We start from the raw sequence: 12,010 nt of genomic DNA, 5'->3' as shown, positions 1-12,010 counted from the left end.
TAAAACAAGATGTAAAACAAATGGAAGTTTTTTAAATAAAGATTTCCGTGCTGGTTTGCATGGGTCTTACTAAACGTTTAAAGGACGTCAGTGGACGTCTATTAACAACCTCTTGAGAAACTACTTTGGGCACTTAAATTAATTACTGTATGCCAATGTGAATGTGAATGTAAGCACAATTGCTTTTGCATATTTCATAAGGATTTTAAAGAGGTTGACGATGGACTATAAATGCACGTGTAAAAGACGTCACCTGCTGGACGTCCTTTCACAACCGAATCACAACCGGGTATATTTTGAACTACACTCAGCTAAAAGTCAAAGTAACAACTTTACATGCAACCACATATAATTGTAGACATGTACAAATGCATCTGAATGCATTTTTAAGAAATATTTTGTGTTAAAAAAATTTACATATTTTGTCGTCCTACCGCGACTATTTTTGGCCAGGGACAGGACGTCGCCGTCGGACCAATGTTTGCTGGGATATGGTCAATTTTGAATAGCCTAATCATATTGCCAGATTTTCACTTTTACTTTTTAATCTGGAGTCCTATTTTCATGACCTTCTATAAATAATTAAATCTTTTTCTTCAAAGACGATGATGCTGAACAAGCCATAAAACTAAAACTGCCATAGTCAATTGTAGATATACTAATCAGAGCACAATATAGACCTTTTTTCCTGAGTAAACGATGAGCGCCGCCATTACGAAGTCTAACGTCAGATTGAATGCTTTTCTGTTCCGGTTTCCATAGGAACCCATTCAAATAGCGTCCATCTGTTTTTAATGTAGCTAACGTCCGCTGCTTCGTGTTAACTACACACTCATTAAAGCGAGGCACTGACAAATGACGGTCATTGCAACATTGCCAAGTGATGGCGCTATGGAGCCATTTGCTTTTTAAAAACATTTTAATAGGTTTATCATTAGTTTATTAGCTCGGAATATACCCTAATTTGACTAGAAACAATGCAGATCGGAAATGCAAAGCATTCTTTCAGTTAAGAGTCGGACTTACTTCCGTGTACAGGAAAAACGTCTATACTCTACAAAGTGATTATCGGCTAACACCCCAATCTGTTACATCTAATCATCTTAATATATTGATACCCTTTTTAAATAAAGATGTCAAATGTCAATCAATCCACAATCCCAAGTATTTTACCACAGATACCTGCTCTAACATAAATATTTATTGCATGTCTTTGTCTCTTTATTGTAGGTTTGTTTTAGGTCTTAGTCTCTCTCTCTCTCTCTCTTTTTTTTTTTTGAAAAACATATAACCTGCATTTTAGATGATAAAAATCTAAATCCCCAGCAATTTGTTCATTTTCATACTTTGTTTATAGCCTTCGGACTTTCATTTCCTTTCGCTTTCCAGAGATGCTTTATTCAAAATATGTCATACACTTTCCTTAGCCAAACGTTGTGACATTATTGTCAGATTTATTGCAGAGTAGCTTACTGCAGAATACTTATAGGCCTATCCAGAGTTTGATGCAGCTATTAGCTTAACAATATGGATTGCATGTGCAATAAATAGACCTACTACAATTAATTTACATTACATTTTGCTTGTTTCATGTATTGTTTCATACACCATAAAGTCATAAACATAATTACAGTATATTTTATTTGTAACATTTCTGCTATTAAAGTAGCCTATTAAAAAATAACACATCAGTCATATAAGTTTACTCCAAATGCTCACTTCTGGCTGCTGTCGAGTCAGCTTTGCGTGTCCTATTTCCGAATTAACTGTTCACGTGTGCGTTTTCCACTGATTGTAAGTCGTTGCCAATAGAGTTCGGTGGAACTTAACGATGTTTTTTTGGAGAAACGCGCACCAGATTGATTCTATGAGCAGGTTCAACCAATTTATTAAAAAGATTCTGCTCAAAATAACATTTGTTTAATCAAAAGAATTGTACCATACGTTTATGAGCTTCAATCGGGTGTCTAGTGCAAACTTCTTGCGCTAAAACGTGTTCATAAAAAAGGAAAACAAATAGGACCACGTGATTTGACCTAATTGATTAATAAAGCCAATCTGACAGGTGCTCTTCCTAGTCAAAATGAAGCGCCACGCTACTGCTGATCTATCGAAAAAAAGACTTGCGTTCATTGGGATAACATTTTTTGAAGAATCATTTTTGCTCTACTCAAACTACTTACAGTTGGCAGAAACTTTCTTTATTGTCATGTATTACGTTTCTTTGCTGTGGTGAGTTTTGATTTGTCCTTAATAATGAAACTTTCCTATATATATTTCGAAGACGTTGTATTGTTGAGTTTATATGGAAATTCTATCAATTTCTGATGTCTTGTTTTGTGTTGCGTTTTACCTTTAAATGTAAACGTATATCTGTGAAATGAAAATCTGTTTTCAGGTTTCTTTTGTTTGGTTTATGTCCTTTCTCTGTTCCTGATTCCATACCTATTGGTAAGGAAATTAAATGTTTTTCTATAGACAGTTGCACTATGGACAATACAAAGTGATATGCTAGGCTATAAAAGATGTGTTTGTTTCTCAGGTATGTTCAGGACAGAGTGCCATGATCGTCATTTTTGGTTGTCTGTCTACTCAAATTTCCTTGGCCACAAATTTAGGTTTGAAGTTCAAGGTATTCAGTTTTTTTTTTTTAATTTTTTTTATATATATTATTACAATTTCCTTGCATTGACTGGATAATTTCACATAACTTGAGTTGGTCCTGGTTTGAAGTGTAATAGATGGGTGAATAAAGACCAATAAATTACGCCTCAATAACATGACAAAACAACTACTTTATGATTTTCTTGACCTTGTTTGTAATATGAAAGTAGACTGACTTATGATGGAACAAAAAATGCCCTGATTACCCTAATTGACCCTGTATCTGGCAACTGAAATTATGTAATTATGTTTACTGTTACAGCAGACACTGAGATCCATGAGGTTTCTGGTCAGTGGGCAACAGAGTGTGGCTATACTATGGCTCTCGACTCCTGGGGTGACCTGCTTCTGCGTGTTTCCTTCCTGGCCTGTCTGGTGGAGAACCAGGTGAGAAACACCTGAGAAAGGTCATCTAAAACGAGGCTTTTCTAAAACATTGGTTAACTGTAAATGGTTTAATGTTGTATTAAATATAACTGTGTTTTATAGTAAATGTAATTTTTGCATGTGAAAACCACAAATTGCCATATATATATATTTTTTTATTTAGTTGTCAGTAATACTTGTTTGTGTTTAGTTAATGTTTATTGCATTATTGTAGTGTTGTGTGTTCCTTAAAAGCTGTTTTGACTTGATTTGTATGTCCCTGCTCACCATCTATGTACAAGTACTGGCTATGTTTTATAGTCACGACTATTACAATGAACTTTCATTAATCATTTGCCTTTCTATTTTACCACCTGAATTATCATGGTGGTTATCAGTACCTTTTATAGATGAAAATCTGGTTTTGGTCATTCAGGAATAGAAGTTTTTAAAGATGAAATGTGTGTTTATAAGTTGTAAAAGATATAGGCACCAATACAGTATGCCGTCTAACAATATGGGAAACATTGTTAGCATGTTGTTTTTGTTGTTGTTACAGTAAATTTCCAGTAACCACTATATTTTTATGGTGATAAAGTTGTGATAAAGCACAACGGCAGTGTTTGTTACTTTTTTTTTTTTTCAGAGGGAGACTGAGTATAGGTTGCTTGTGTGGTTTATAAATCAGGACTCAAATGGGAAGGAGAAATCCTACCCTTTACTGCTCACCTGCCCTCTTCAGGTCCCATGGGGACCTCGGGAGCTTGTCTGTGAGCAGAGCTACATGGAGGTGAAACAAATCTCTTATGTTTTGTATTATGAAGTGTAAATTTCGTGATATAAACAATGTTGTGTGAAAACGCAAGTCCTGTGATGCTTTTTTCCTCCCCCCCAGGTGTCTGTGCAGAAACCGCTGCCTCCCGATAATCGCATAAGCACAGCATGGGTAACACCAGGCCCTGTGGTAAGAGCCTGTGAGCACTTTTGCTGATTGGATTGAATGATTTTCTGTCATTGCAAGCAGCACCTGTGAACTGAAGTAACAGAATTAACTTTCATTCATCAAAGATTAGACACCAAAATATGAAAAATCTTTACCATGATATTAAAATAATTTTTAACCACAGTAAGGAACAGCATCACATAGTAATTTGGCTTAAAATCAGAGATGCCACTAATTGAATATAAAGCCATAACCTATATTTTTTCAAAATTGTAGCTTAAATTACTGCTAATTAAATTTGGAAAGTTTAGACAGTTTAGAAAGTTTTGACTTTAAACTTTTTGACAGCCGGTGATTTTTCACTTAAGACAACCAAACTAACTTTAATAATGCTTTCAACAAAGCTGACCATTGTCCAAAATCCCTTAATTATTTTCTTTTTGGTGTGTGTGCTTGTTTTTGTTAAGGCCCATAAGCTGTCAATACGTATGATGTTTTCTGGTCGTCTTAGGAGTTGGGTGAGGGTCTGAGGGAATGGAGAGTGGTCTTCCGTATACCAGCGCTGAGTCAGGGGGGTGGCATGATGGAGGAGACTGTTCCAGTAAGAATGGCACACTTGCTGGGCTACCACATTAACACCACCGACTCTCGTATTGTCCTGCGTTGTGCCTATGGATCCAAACTGGCATACACACAACAGGTCAAAAATAAAGCAGAGATTACTAGATTACTAAACCCATCTAAACACTGACTCCAGTTAGAGGGTTTTTAGATGCAAACCTAAATTTCAGTTTCACAATGGGCTGTTAAGAAAATCAAATTTTGTCTGAACGGTTTCAGTGGGGTGAGACTGACATGGAAGTGGTCAGTGCAACCATCTTGTACAAGCTTAAATGGACCCTGTTGACTGTGGACATGTCAGTGGCCTGCACCATGAGTAGGTTATTCTTGCTGACCATTTTTGGCCTCCTAACTTTTAAACTCATGTACTATATGTCTAAACCTAATTATATTTCATGCAAATGTTCCACTGAGCCCCTTAGTTCTTTTCCCTCTCACCTCCTCCTCAAATCCTCTCTTAGGTCAGGCTCAAATGGATGGTTCTGATGTATTGTGGTCTTTACCACGTGACATCCCCACTCTGGTCCATCCTCCCTTCATAGAAAAAGGTCTTAAGTTGGGTGTTGGGGGGCAGTACCTGTCTGAGTGTGTCGCCCATCAGCGTGGTTACATGATTCATGACAACAACAGAACATTAGAGATCCGTATTCCTTTTGGAGCTGAAGGAGGATTCATAAAGGTACACCAGAGGTCATCTGCACTTTTTGCTGAAAAGTATCACATTTTCCACTTTTTCCATTTATTAACATTTGAATTAATAATTTGAATTTAATATTTCTGTTACCAACCATCTTTTTTTTTTCTGTTCTTGGTCAGAGTCACGTGATTGATGGACAATACTCTCAGTCATATTTTGTGGATGTTTTCCTGCTGCGCGAATGGGAGGATACAGCATGGAGTCTGACTCAGCAGCGGACATTCAGAGGACTTTTTATTTATCACCTTCCCCGACCAATCACACTTACTAACAGTGAGAACACAAACCAATCTACTTGCTGTTCTCTAACTGCTATGTTACTTTTGTCTTTTATAGCCAGACTTTTTTTTTTTGCCATTGTAGAGACTGTTTCACAGAGGGAGTTTTCCATCTCATTGTGCTGTTTTCCTCCTGATGTTTCTTTGGGAAATGTTACTGTAGCAGCTCAGCCAGTGCTCTGGGAGGAAATGGAAAGGAATGGAGTTCGTCTCTCTCAAAATCCTTTCCCCAACAACACCTACATGTATTTGTTTGAAATGCCCTTCTCTCATCCACTCATCTCACAAAAGGTGATATCACTTACACTGGTTTGCCAGTATTTTGATATTTTTTAATAAGAAATGCTTTCCTCCCTCTCTACTGGTTTAGTATTTGGGAGACAGGCTTAGGAGGTACACTCTCTATGGGGTATTTTCTTTCATTCTGTTTCCTGATGGGGAGATCTACAACCATTCTGCTACTGTTGAGGCAGAGCTGCAGGATGTAGGTATGTAATGTCCCTCTCATTTACAGCAATGAAAAACTAAAAGCACTAATTAAAAGAAAATGCAGTGTTTATCTACATTAAGTGCAAGTCTTTATGAAAAGTCTTATGATTAAAAAAATATATATTCTTCTACATGGAATGTTACTGTATACCAGGGGTTTTCAAACCTGTCCTGGAGCCTCCCCTGCCCTGCACATTTTGTATGTCTCCCTTAATAAGGCGGCCGTACACGGTGCGAATTCGGACAGTCGGAAGACCGTATGGTCACGCACACGTCACGAGTGACTTTTTTTACGGACGCAGTGGTACACGGCACGATTTTAAAACCTACCGATTTCCGAGGTAATCACATTCTGAGAGGAGGGTGTATGTACTGTTCAATAAAACTGCTCTCTGTCTATCTCATAGCTGCATATAAAAAATATGAGCTGTGATACTTTGCTACACATGCAGGAACCGTCTGATCACCATTGCGTGTGTACACTCGTTGCAAACTTGACAAAACTTCACCTCTACAGCAGTGCTAACAAGCATAAAATTAAAGACATTGGAACTGCAATGCTACAGCACTGTACAGTATTGTAATGTATGTTTTAACCTATATTATGGACGTCGAGGGGGCTAGTTGGCCACCACTATAGCTAGCAATAGCTGTAGCAAACAATAGGTGATCGATCACCGATCGATACCTCATACAGCGCTCGCTGACTGTTCTTGCCAATGTTCAGCGAGGTTATCCTCTTTCTCAATAGTCCAAGTCACCGTGTGGCGCTGTCATGTTCTTCATCTTCTGTGGTTTTGATTGGTCATTTGCAGTTTGCTCAACAAATCAGCTCGTTCAACAGCACACATGTCACGTCTTCAATCCGACAGCTCCCGAAGTTTTTTGACATGTTTAAAAATGATCGTGAGGTCGTGAAGTGCTCGTAAGGCACTCTGCTCGTCTCGTAAGTTGTCATACACCATACGAGCCCCGACCATACGAGAAGAGACGATTCCCTCCGATAACCACAAAAATCGCATGCGAGCTCGTACGACCTCAAAAATCGCACCGTGTACGCCCGCCTTAAGACACACCCAATTCAGGTCTTGCAGTTTCTACTAATGAGCTGATGATATGCATCTGGGCCCGTATTCACAAAACATCTTAAGGCTAAAAGTAGCTCATAACTTGCCGATTTAGGAGAAAATCGTAAAAATAATGGGTGTGTCAGTCCTAAATTTAGGACTCATAAGTTTTTTCTCTAAGAGTGTATCACAAAGCGTTTAGCGCTAAAACTAGCTCCTAAACCTGTGCAACGTAAAGACTGATTTTAAGTCAGTGATTTATACGCGTCCGCAAGTTTGCTTGGGTTTGTGAAATCACTCATTTCGCGTGGCGGTGTGTACGGCTTCTCGAGTGAACTGTTCGCGTGTCACCCCATTTCTCACAATTTTTAAAGCTGTTTTGGCTGAACAGGTACGCCGGTACAAACAACTCTATAATCCATCAATGCGTGACCATGGAAATAGTCAGATGGCCAAAACTCATCATGACCAGTATTTGCAAAAAAGTTTGTGAAACTGTACATTTTAACACTGTTGTGTTGGTTTTACTGTTGAAGACTGCTGCAATAAAAACATTTCTCATAATTGCTTTTGTTAGTGTTTCATATTACTTATTTTCATAGGCGTAATTCACGGGTGGGATGAGTGGGACACTTTTTGCAAAGCTCGATATTGTCCCACCACTTTTTTGAACATCTCGCAGCAAGGACCTATATGCTGATGAAACATTCCTTTCTGTAAAATAAGGTGCTGACGCTGGAATCTGTAGTTTTTTTTTGTTTTTTTTTGTTTTTTTAAATCATGCTTAATGTTCGTTGCGATGTTAATTAGCGCCGCAACTTTCTCAATGCGGCTCGTGCTCAGTGTTCACATGCGAGCGCTTTAATCCCTCGGTTATGACTCATCACGGTTAAAAATCAAAACAAAACACACATGTGTCTTTGGTATAGGATCGCTGATGAATATATTTAATTTTATTAAGGGATGAAAAAGTTATGTGATGGCGGATTAGATCCGACACCCTCAGCCTCTTCTAATGAACATTCTACCACTAGACTATTGGATATTACTAATAACTTTTGCATACATATGCATTTATTCACTGCAACATTTATCTCGAGGCTAATAACATTTTATTAAAGTACATGTAAGACTAAAATTATCATGTTAAAAACTAGTTTAATGTCAATACATTATGTACACATGATCAGAGCCTGTAACCACAAAACATTTCATCTTGCCACTAAAAGTTCTCCTAAATGCTAGTGAAAGTTTTTAGCTAAGAGTTTTCTCTTAAAACCTATTCACAAAGCTGCTGAGACAAACTTTTACTAAGGAATAGAGAGAAGTCTTAAGCTAAAAGTAAGGGCGGGGTTGACCTCGTTACTATGGATGATTTCGGCATGCTTATTAACTATGCACACAATGTTTGGTTGATAGGGGAGGGGTCTCTGTCAGACATTCATTCATAGAAATATTTTAACATGCAATATTTTATCATATTTAAATAAAGGTTTTAAAATAAAAATGTTGCAATATTCAAATAAAGATTTTAAAATGCAGGCTGTCATTAAAACGTGTATCTTCAGCCTCATGTGCGCTCCTCGTATGCATATAAACAGCCTTTTAATTAACAGGGTAGAATAATCATAGGTTATAGTAAGGCAAGTAAACGTAAAATAAAATTTTATGTTCTCTTACTTCTTACCCAGCTTGTTCGTGAAAACAAAGTTGGGATAACATCAAAAACTAAAAAAGATGTGTGGGAAAATATGTGTGCAAATAAATGCAGCTTTCCCACTTTTGTCCAGAAGCAAATATGACTGTGAAAAGCGCTGGTATTCTTTGCAAAGTCAGGCAAATTAAGGCAGAGATTGTAGAATTTAAGTGACAAACAACTGCTACAGCTAAACTTTATTACTTTCAAGTTGCCGATAATGTTTTCATGTAACCTTGTTATGCTATTGCAGATTAAAATCCTTAGCCTCATTAAAATATTTATTGCATTCATGGGAAGCTGCCATTCGAGGATTGTTCAAACCTTGCTGTGGCATTATTGGGTTGTTTTTATTTGTTGCAATTCTGCAGCAGTCCTTTGCGATTAAGACCGCACCTTCTGAAAAGCTCATTATCATCCAATGCTTCTAAAATGCTTCTGTTCCGAGGCAGACAATAGCCATTATAGGATAGTTTTAGGACTTGATCTTAGTGACTTAGGAGTCCTCTCCACTACTCCTAACATTTAGCAGATTTAGGAGCTAGTTTTAGTGCTAAAACGCTTTGTGAAATACTCTTAGAGCAAAAATTAGGAGTCCTAAATTTAGGATTGTTTTAAGCATTACTTTTAAGATTTTCTCCTAAATCGCTAAGTTATGAGGCTACTTTTATCCTTAAGATCTTTTAGGAACAGGGGGCAGAATTTGGTGATGTGCGCGCGCAGGCAGCACATGCTTGCAGTGCAGAAGAACGCGTTGAGTATAAATCGGCCTAAATCATGCTTAAATCACAAGATCAAATCCTAACCTTCCTAAAATGGATGTTGCTGGTGATCACCTCGGAACTTAATCGTTTTAGAAACACTCTGCATGTATATGCACACATTTTCCTACACAATTTTTTTTTTAGTCTTGGAGGTTATCCCAGCTCCAAATTTTCATTTGATTATATCCTACTTTGGGCAAAAAGTAACAGCTGTTCTTGCGTCCAGTTGTTTTGTTTTACGTTTGCGTATCTCGCTATCAGCCATGATTATTCTATAGTGAATAGAAAAAAAGCCTTTTATCTCGGCACCGATAGCCTAGCGGTTAGTGTGTCAGTTTATAGCGTATCTCTGCTCAAAGCGCCCTGAGTTTGATTCCCGTTTCGAAATATTTTGCTGCTCGCCCCTTCTCTTCACCCAATTATTTTGTGTTAGTTCTCCGCTATTCTGTGTCATTAAAAGCATAAAAAGCTCTTTTAAAAAGTCTGTTTACATGCATATCAGCTAATTGTTTATTATAAGAAGCACACAGGTAAAAGGCTGTCAATCATTTGAACACTTGTTTCATAAGTGACACTTGCCCTGTATTTTAAATTCTTTATTTTAATGTGGCAACATTTTTGCAAACTTTTTAAAACTTTATTTGAATATGGCAATATTTACAACAATATTTCTGTGAATAAATGTCTGACAGACCCCTCCCCTATCAGCCAATCACTGTATGCATGGTTAGTGAGCATGCTGACATCATCCATAGTAACGAGGTCAACCCCGCCCTTACTCTTAGATTAAGACTTTTCTCTACTGCTTAGTAAAAGTTTGTCGCAGCAGCTTTGTTAAATAGGTTTTAAGAGAAAACTCTTAGCTAAAAACTTTTACTGCTATTTAGGAGAACTCTTAGTGCTAAGCTAAAATGTTTTGTGAATACGGGCCCTGGTGTATTAGATGAGGGAGACAGAGGAGGCTCCAGGATAGGGTTGAAAACCCCTGCTATACTATTTTACAATGTAATGCAAATGTATACTGAGATGCACAACTGAGTTCTAGTGCAACCAAACTCAAACCACCTCCTGCGTGTAGTCTCTGGTTCAGTACTCATGACCGTGTTCACATTACCAGTTTTTCATGGGAATCATGCTCTGTTTTGAACCCAACTGCCAGTGTGAAAGTCTCCTAAAAACGGTGCATACAAAACGCAAGGAAAAGTCCCAAGTGAGCTGCTAAGGCAGCATTGAATGTGCCCTTCTTGAACAAAGTCAGAATGCGTTTGTTTTATCCTTGTCTTTTATGTCTCTCAGTCCTGCCGAAGCTTGAAGGGGAGTGTACAGTGCGGGGTGTGCGTACATTGGCTTACTACGGTAATATAGACTCCTCTGAGTGGAGTTTGTATGTAGGAGGAATGAGGCTTGACTGGGAGCTGGTGGAGCTAGGGGGATTCTCTTTGGATCCCCATGAGCTCTACCTTAGCCTGGAAGTTCCACTCTATGCCCCTGGTATGGCCTATGAGGTACAGGAAATGGCTAAGACCAGCCATTATTAATTTGAAGTCATGTAACAAGATAATTGGTATGAACTGAAATAATTTTTACACCGAAAGATCAATGTAATGCTTTACTCTGTCTCTTAGGGCTTGGGACTGCAAGGTCTGTTAGTGAGTGTGCTGGTGAGTTTAGTTCATGTGGAAACAGCAGAAGAGCAGACTCATGTGCAGCGCTGTGTGTTTCCTGTGAGAGAGTTATTGGGTAATTTATATAAACTATTGAATTTTGTGTGTGATTTTGAAATTATTAAACACAATTATGACTGTTTATAGTGAAGTAAACATTAAAAATGTGTCTCGGAGGGGCTTGTTTCTTCTTTTTGCTTTGTTTTTTCTCTGTACAGTGTGTCTTCCTGATGGAAGAATGGTGGTGATGGTCGACACAGCTGGTGTTTCTCCCCCAGTGAATCCTAACCACACAGCCCTGTTGGATCCTGCATGTAGACCACTGGAGACTGACAATTCCAGAGCTATATTCAGTTTCTCCATAGACTCCTGTGGCACTGTCGCAACAGTAAGATATATAATATAATGTAATATTTCAACAGAGTTTGTCCTCAGTGTATAGTGAAATCTTGAGTAGTTTAAGCAAGAGCTAATGGAGTGCTTGTCTAAATGTTAACTTGGCATTTTGAATATACTTTGGTTGCAAAAGCTGTTTATTTAAAATGATGGTTCCTCTAATTATCTGTTTTAAGCAGTTATGTATAATCTCAAGATAAATATCTTTTTGACAATTGTCAGTATTTCAAAACATTTTGTTTTAATAGATATCGCCTATTTGCAGAAATCCATCTTTATAATTTGTAAACTTTTATCCATAAATCTGTTTCAAATGCAGCATGATGGTGATCAGGTGATTTACAGGAATGAGGTGAGAAACATGC

The sequence above is a fragment of the Garra rufa genome, chromosome 5 (genome assembly GCF_049309525.1).
Source record: "Garra rufa chromosome 5, GarRuf1.0, whole genome shotgun sequence".
NCBI lineage: Eukaryota > Metazoa > Chordata > Actinopteri > Cypriniformes > Cyprinidae > Garra > Garra rufa.
The sequence above is the reverse complement of the archived record's forward strand: the minus strand, read 5'-3'. Positions refer to the sequence as shown.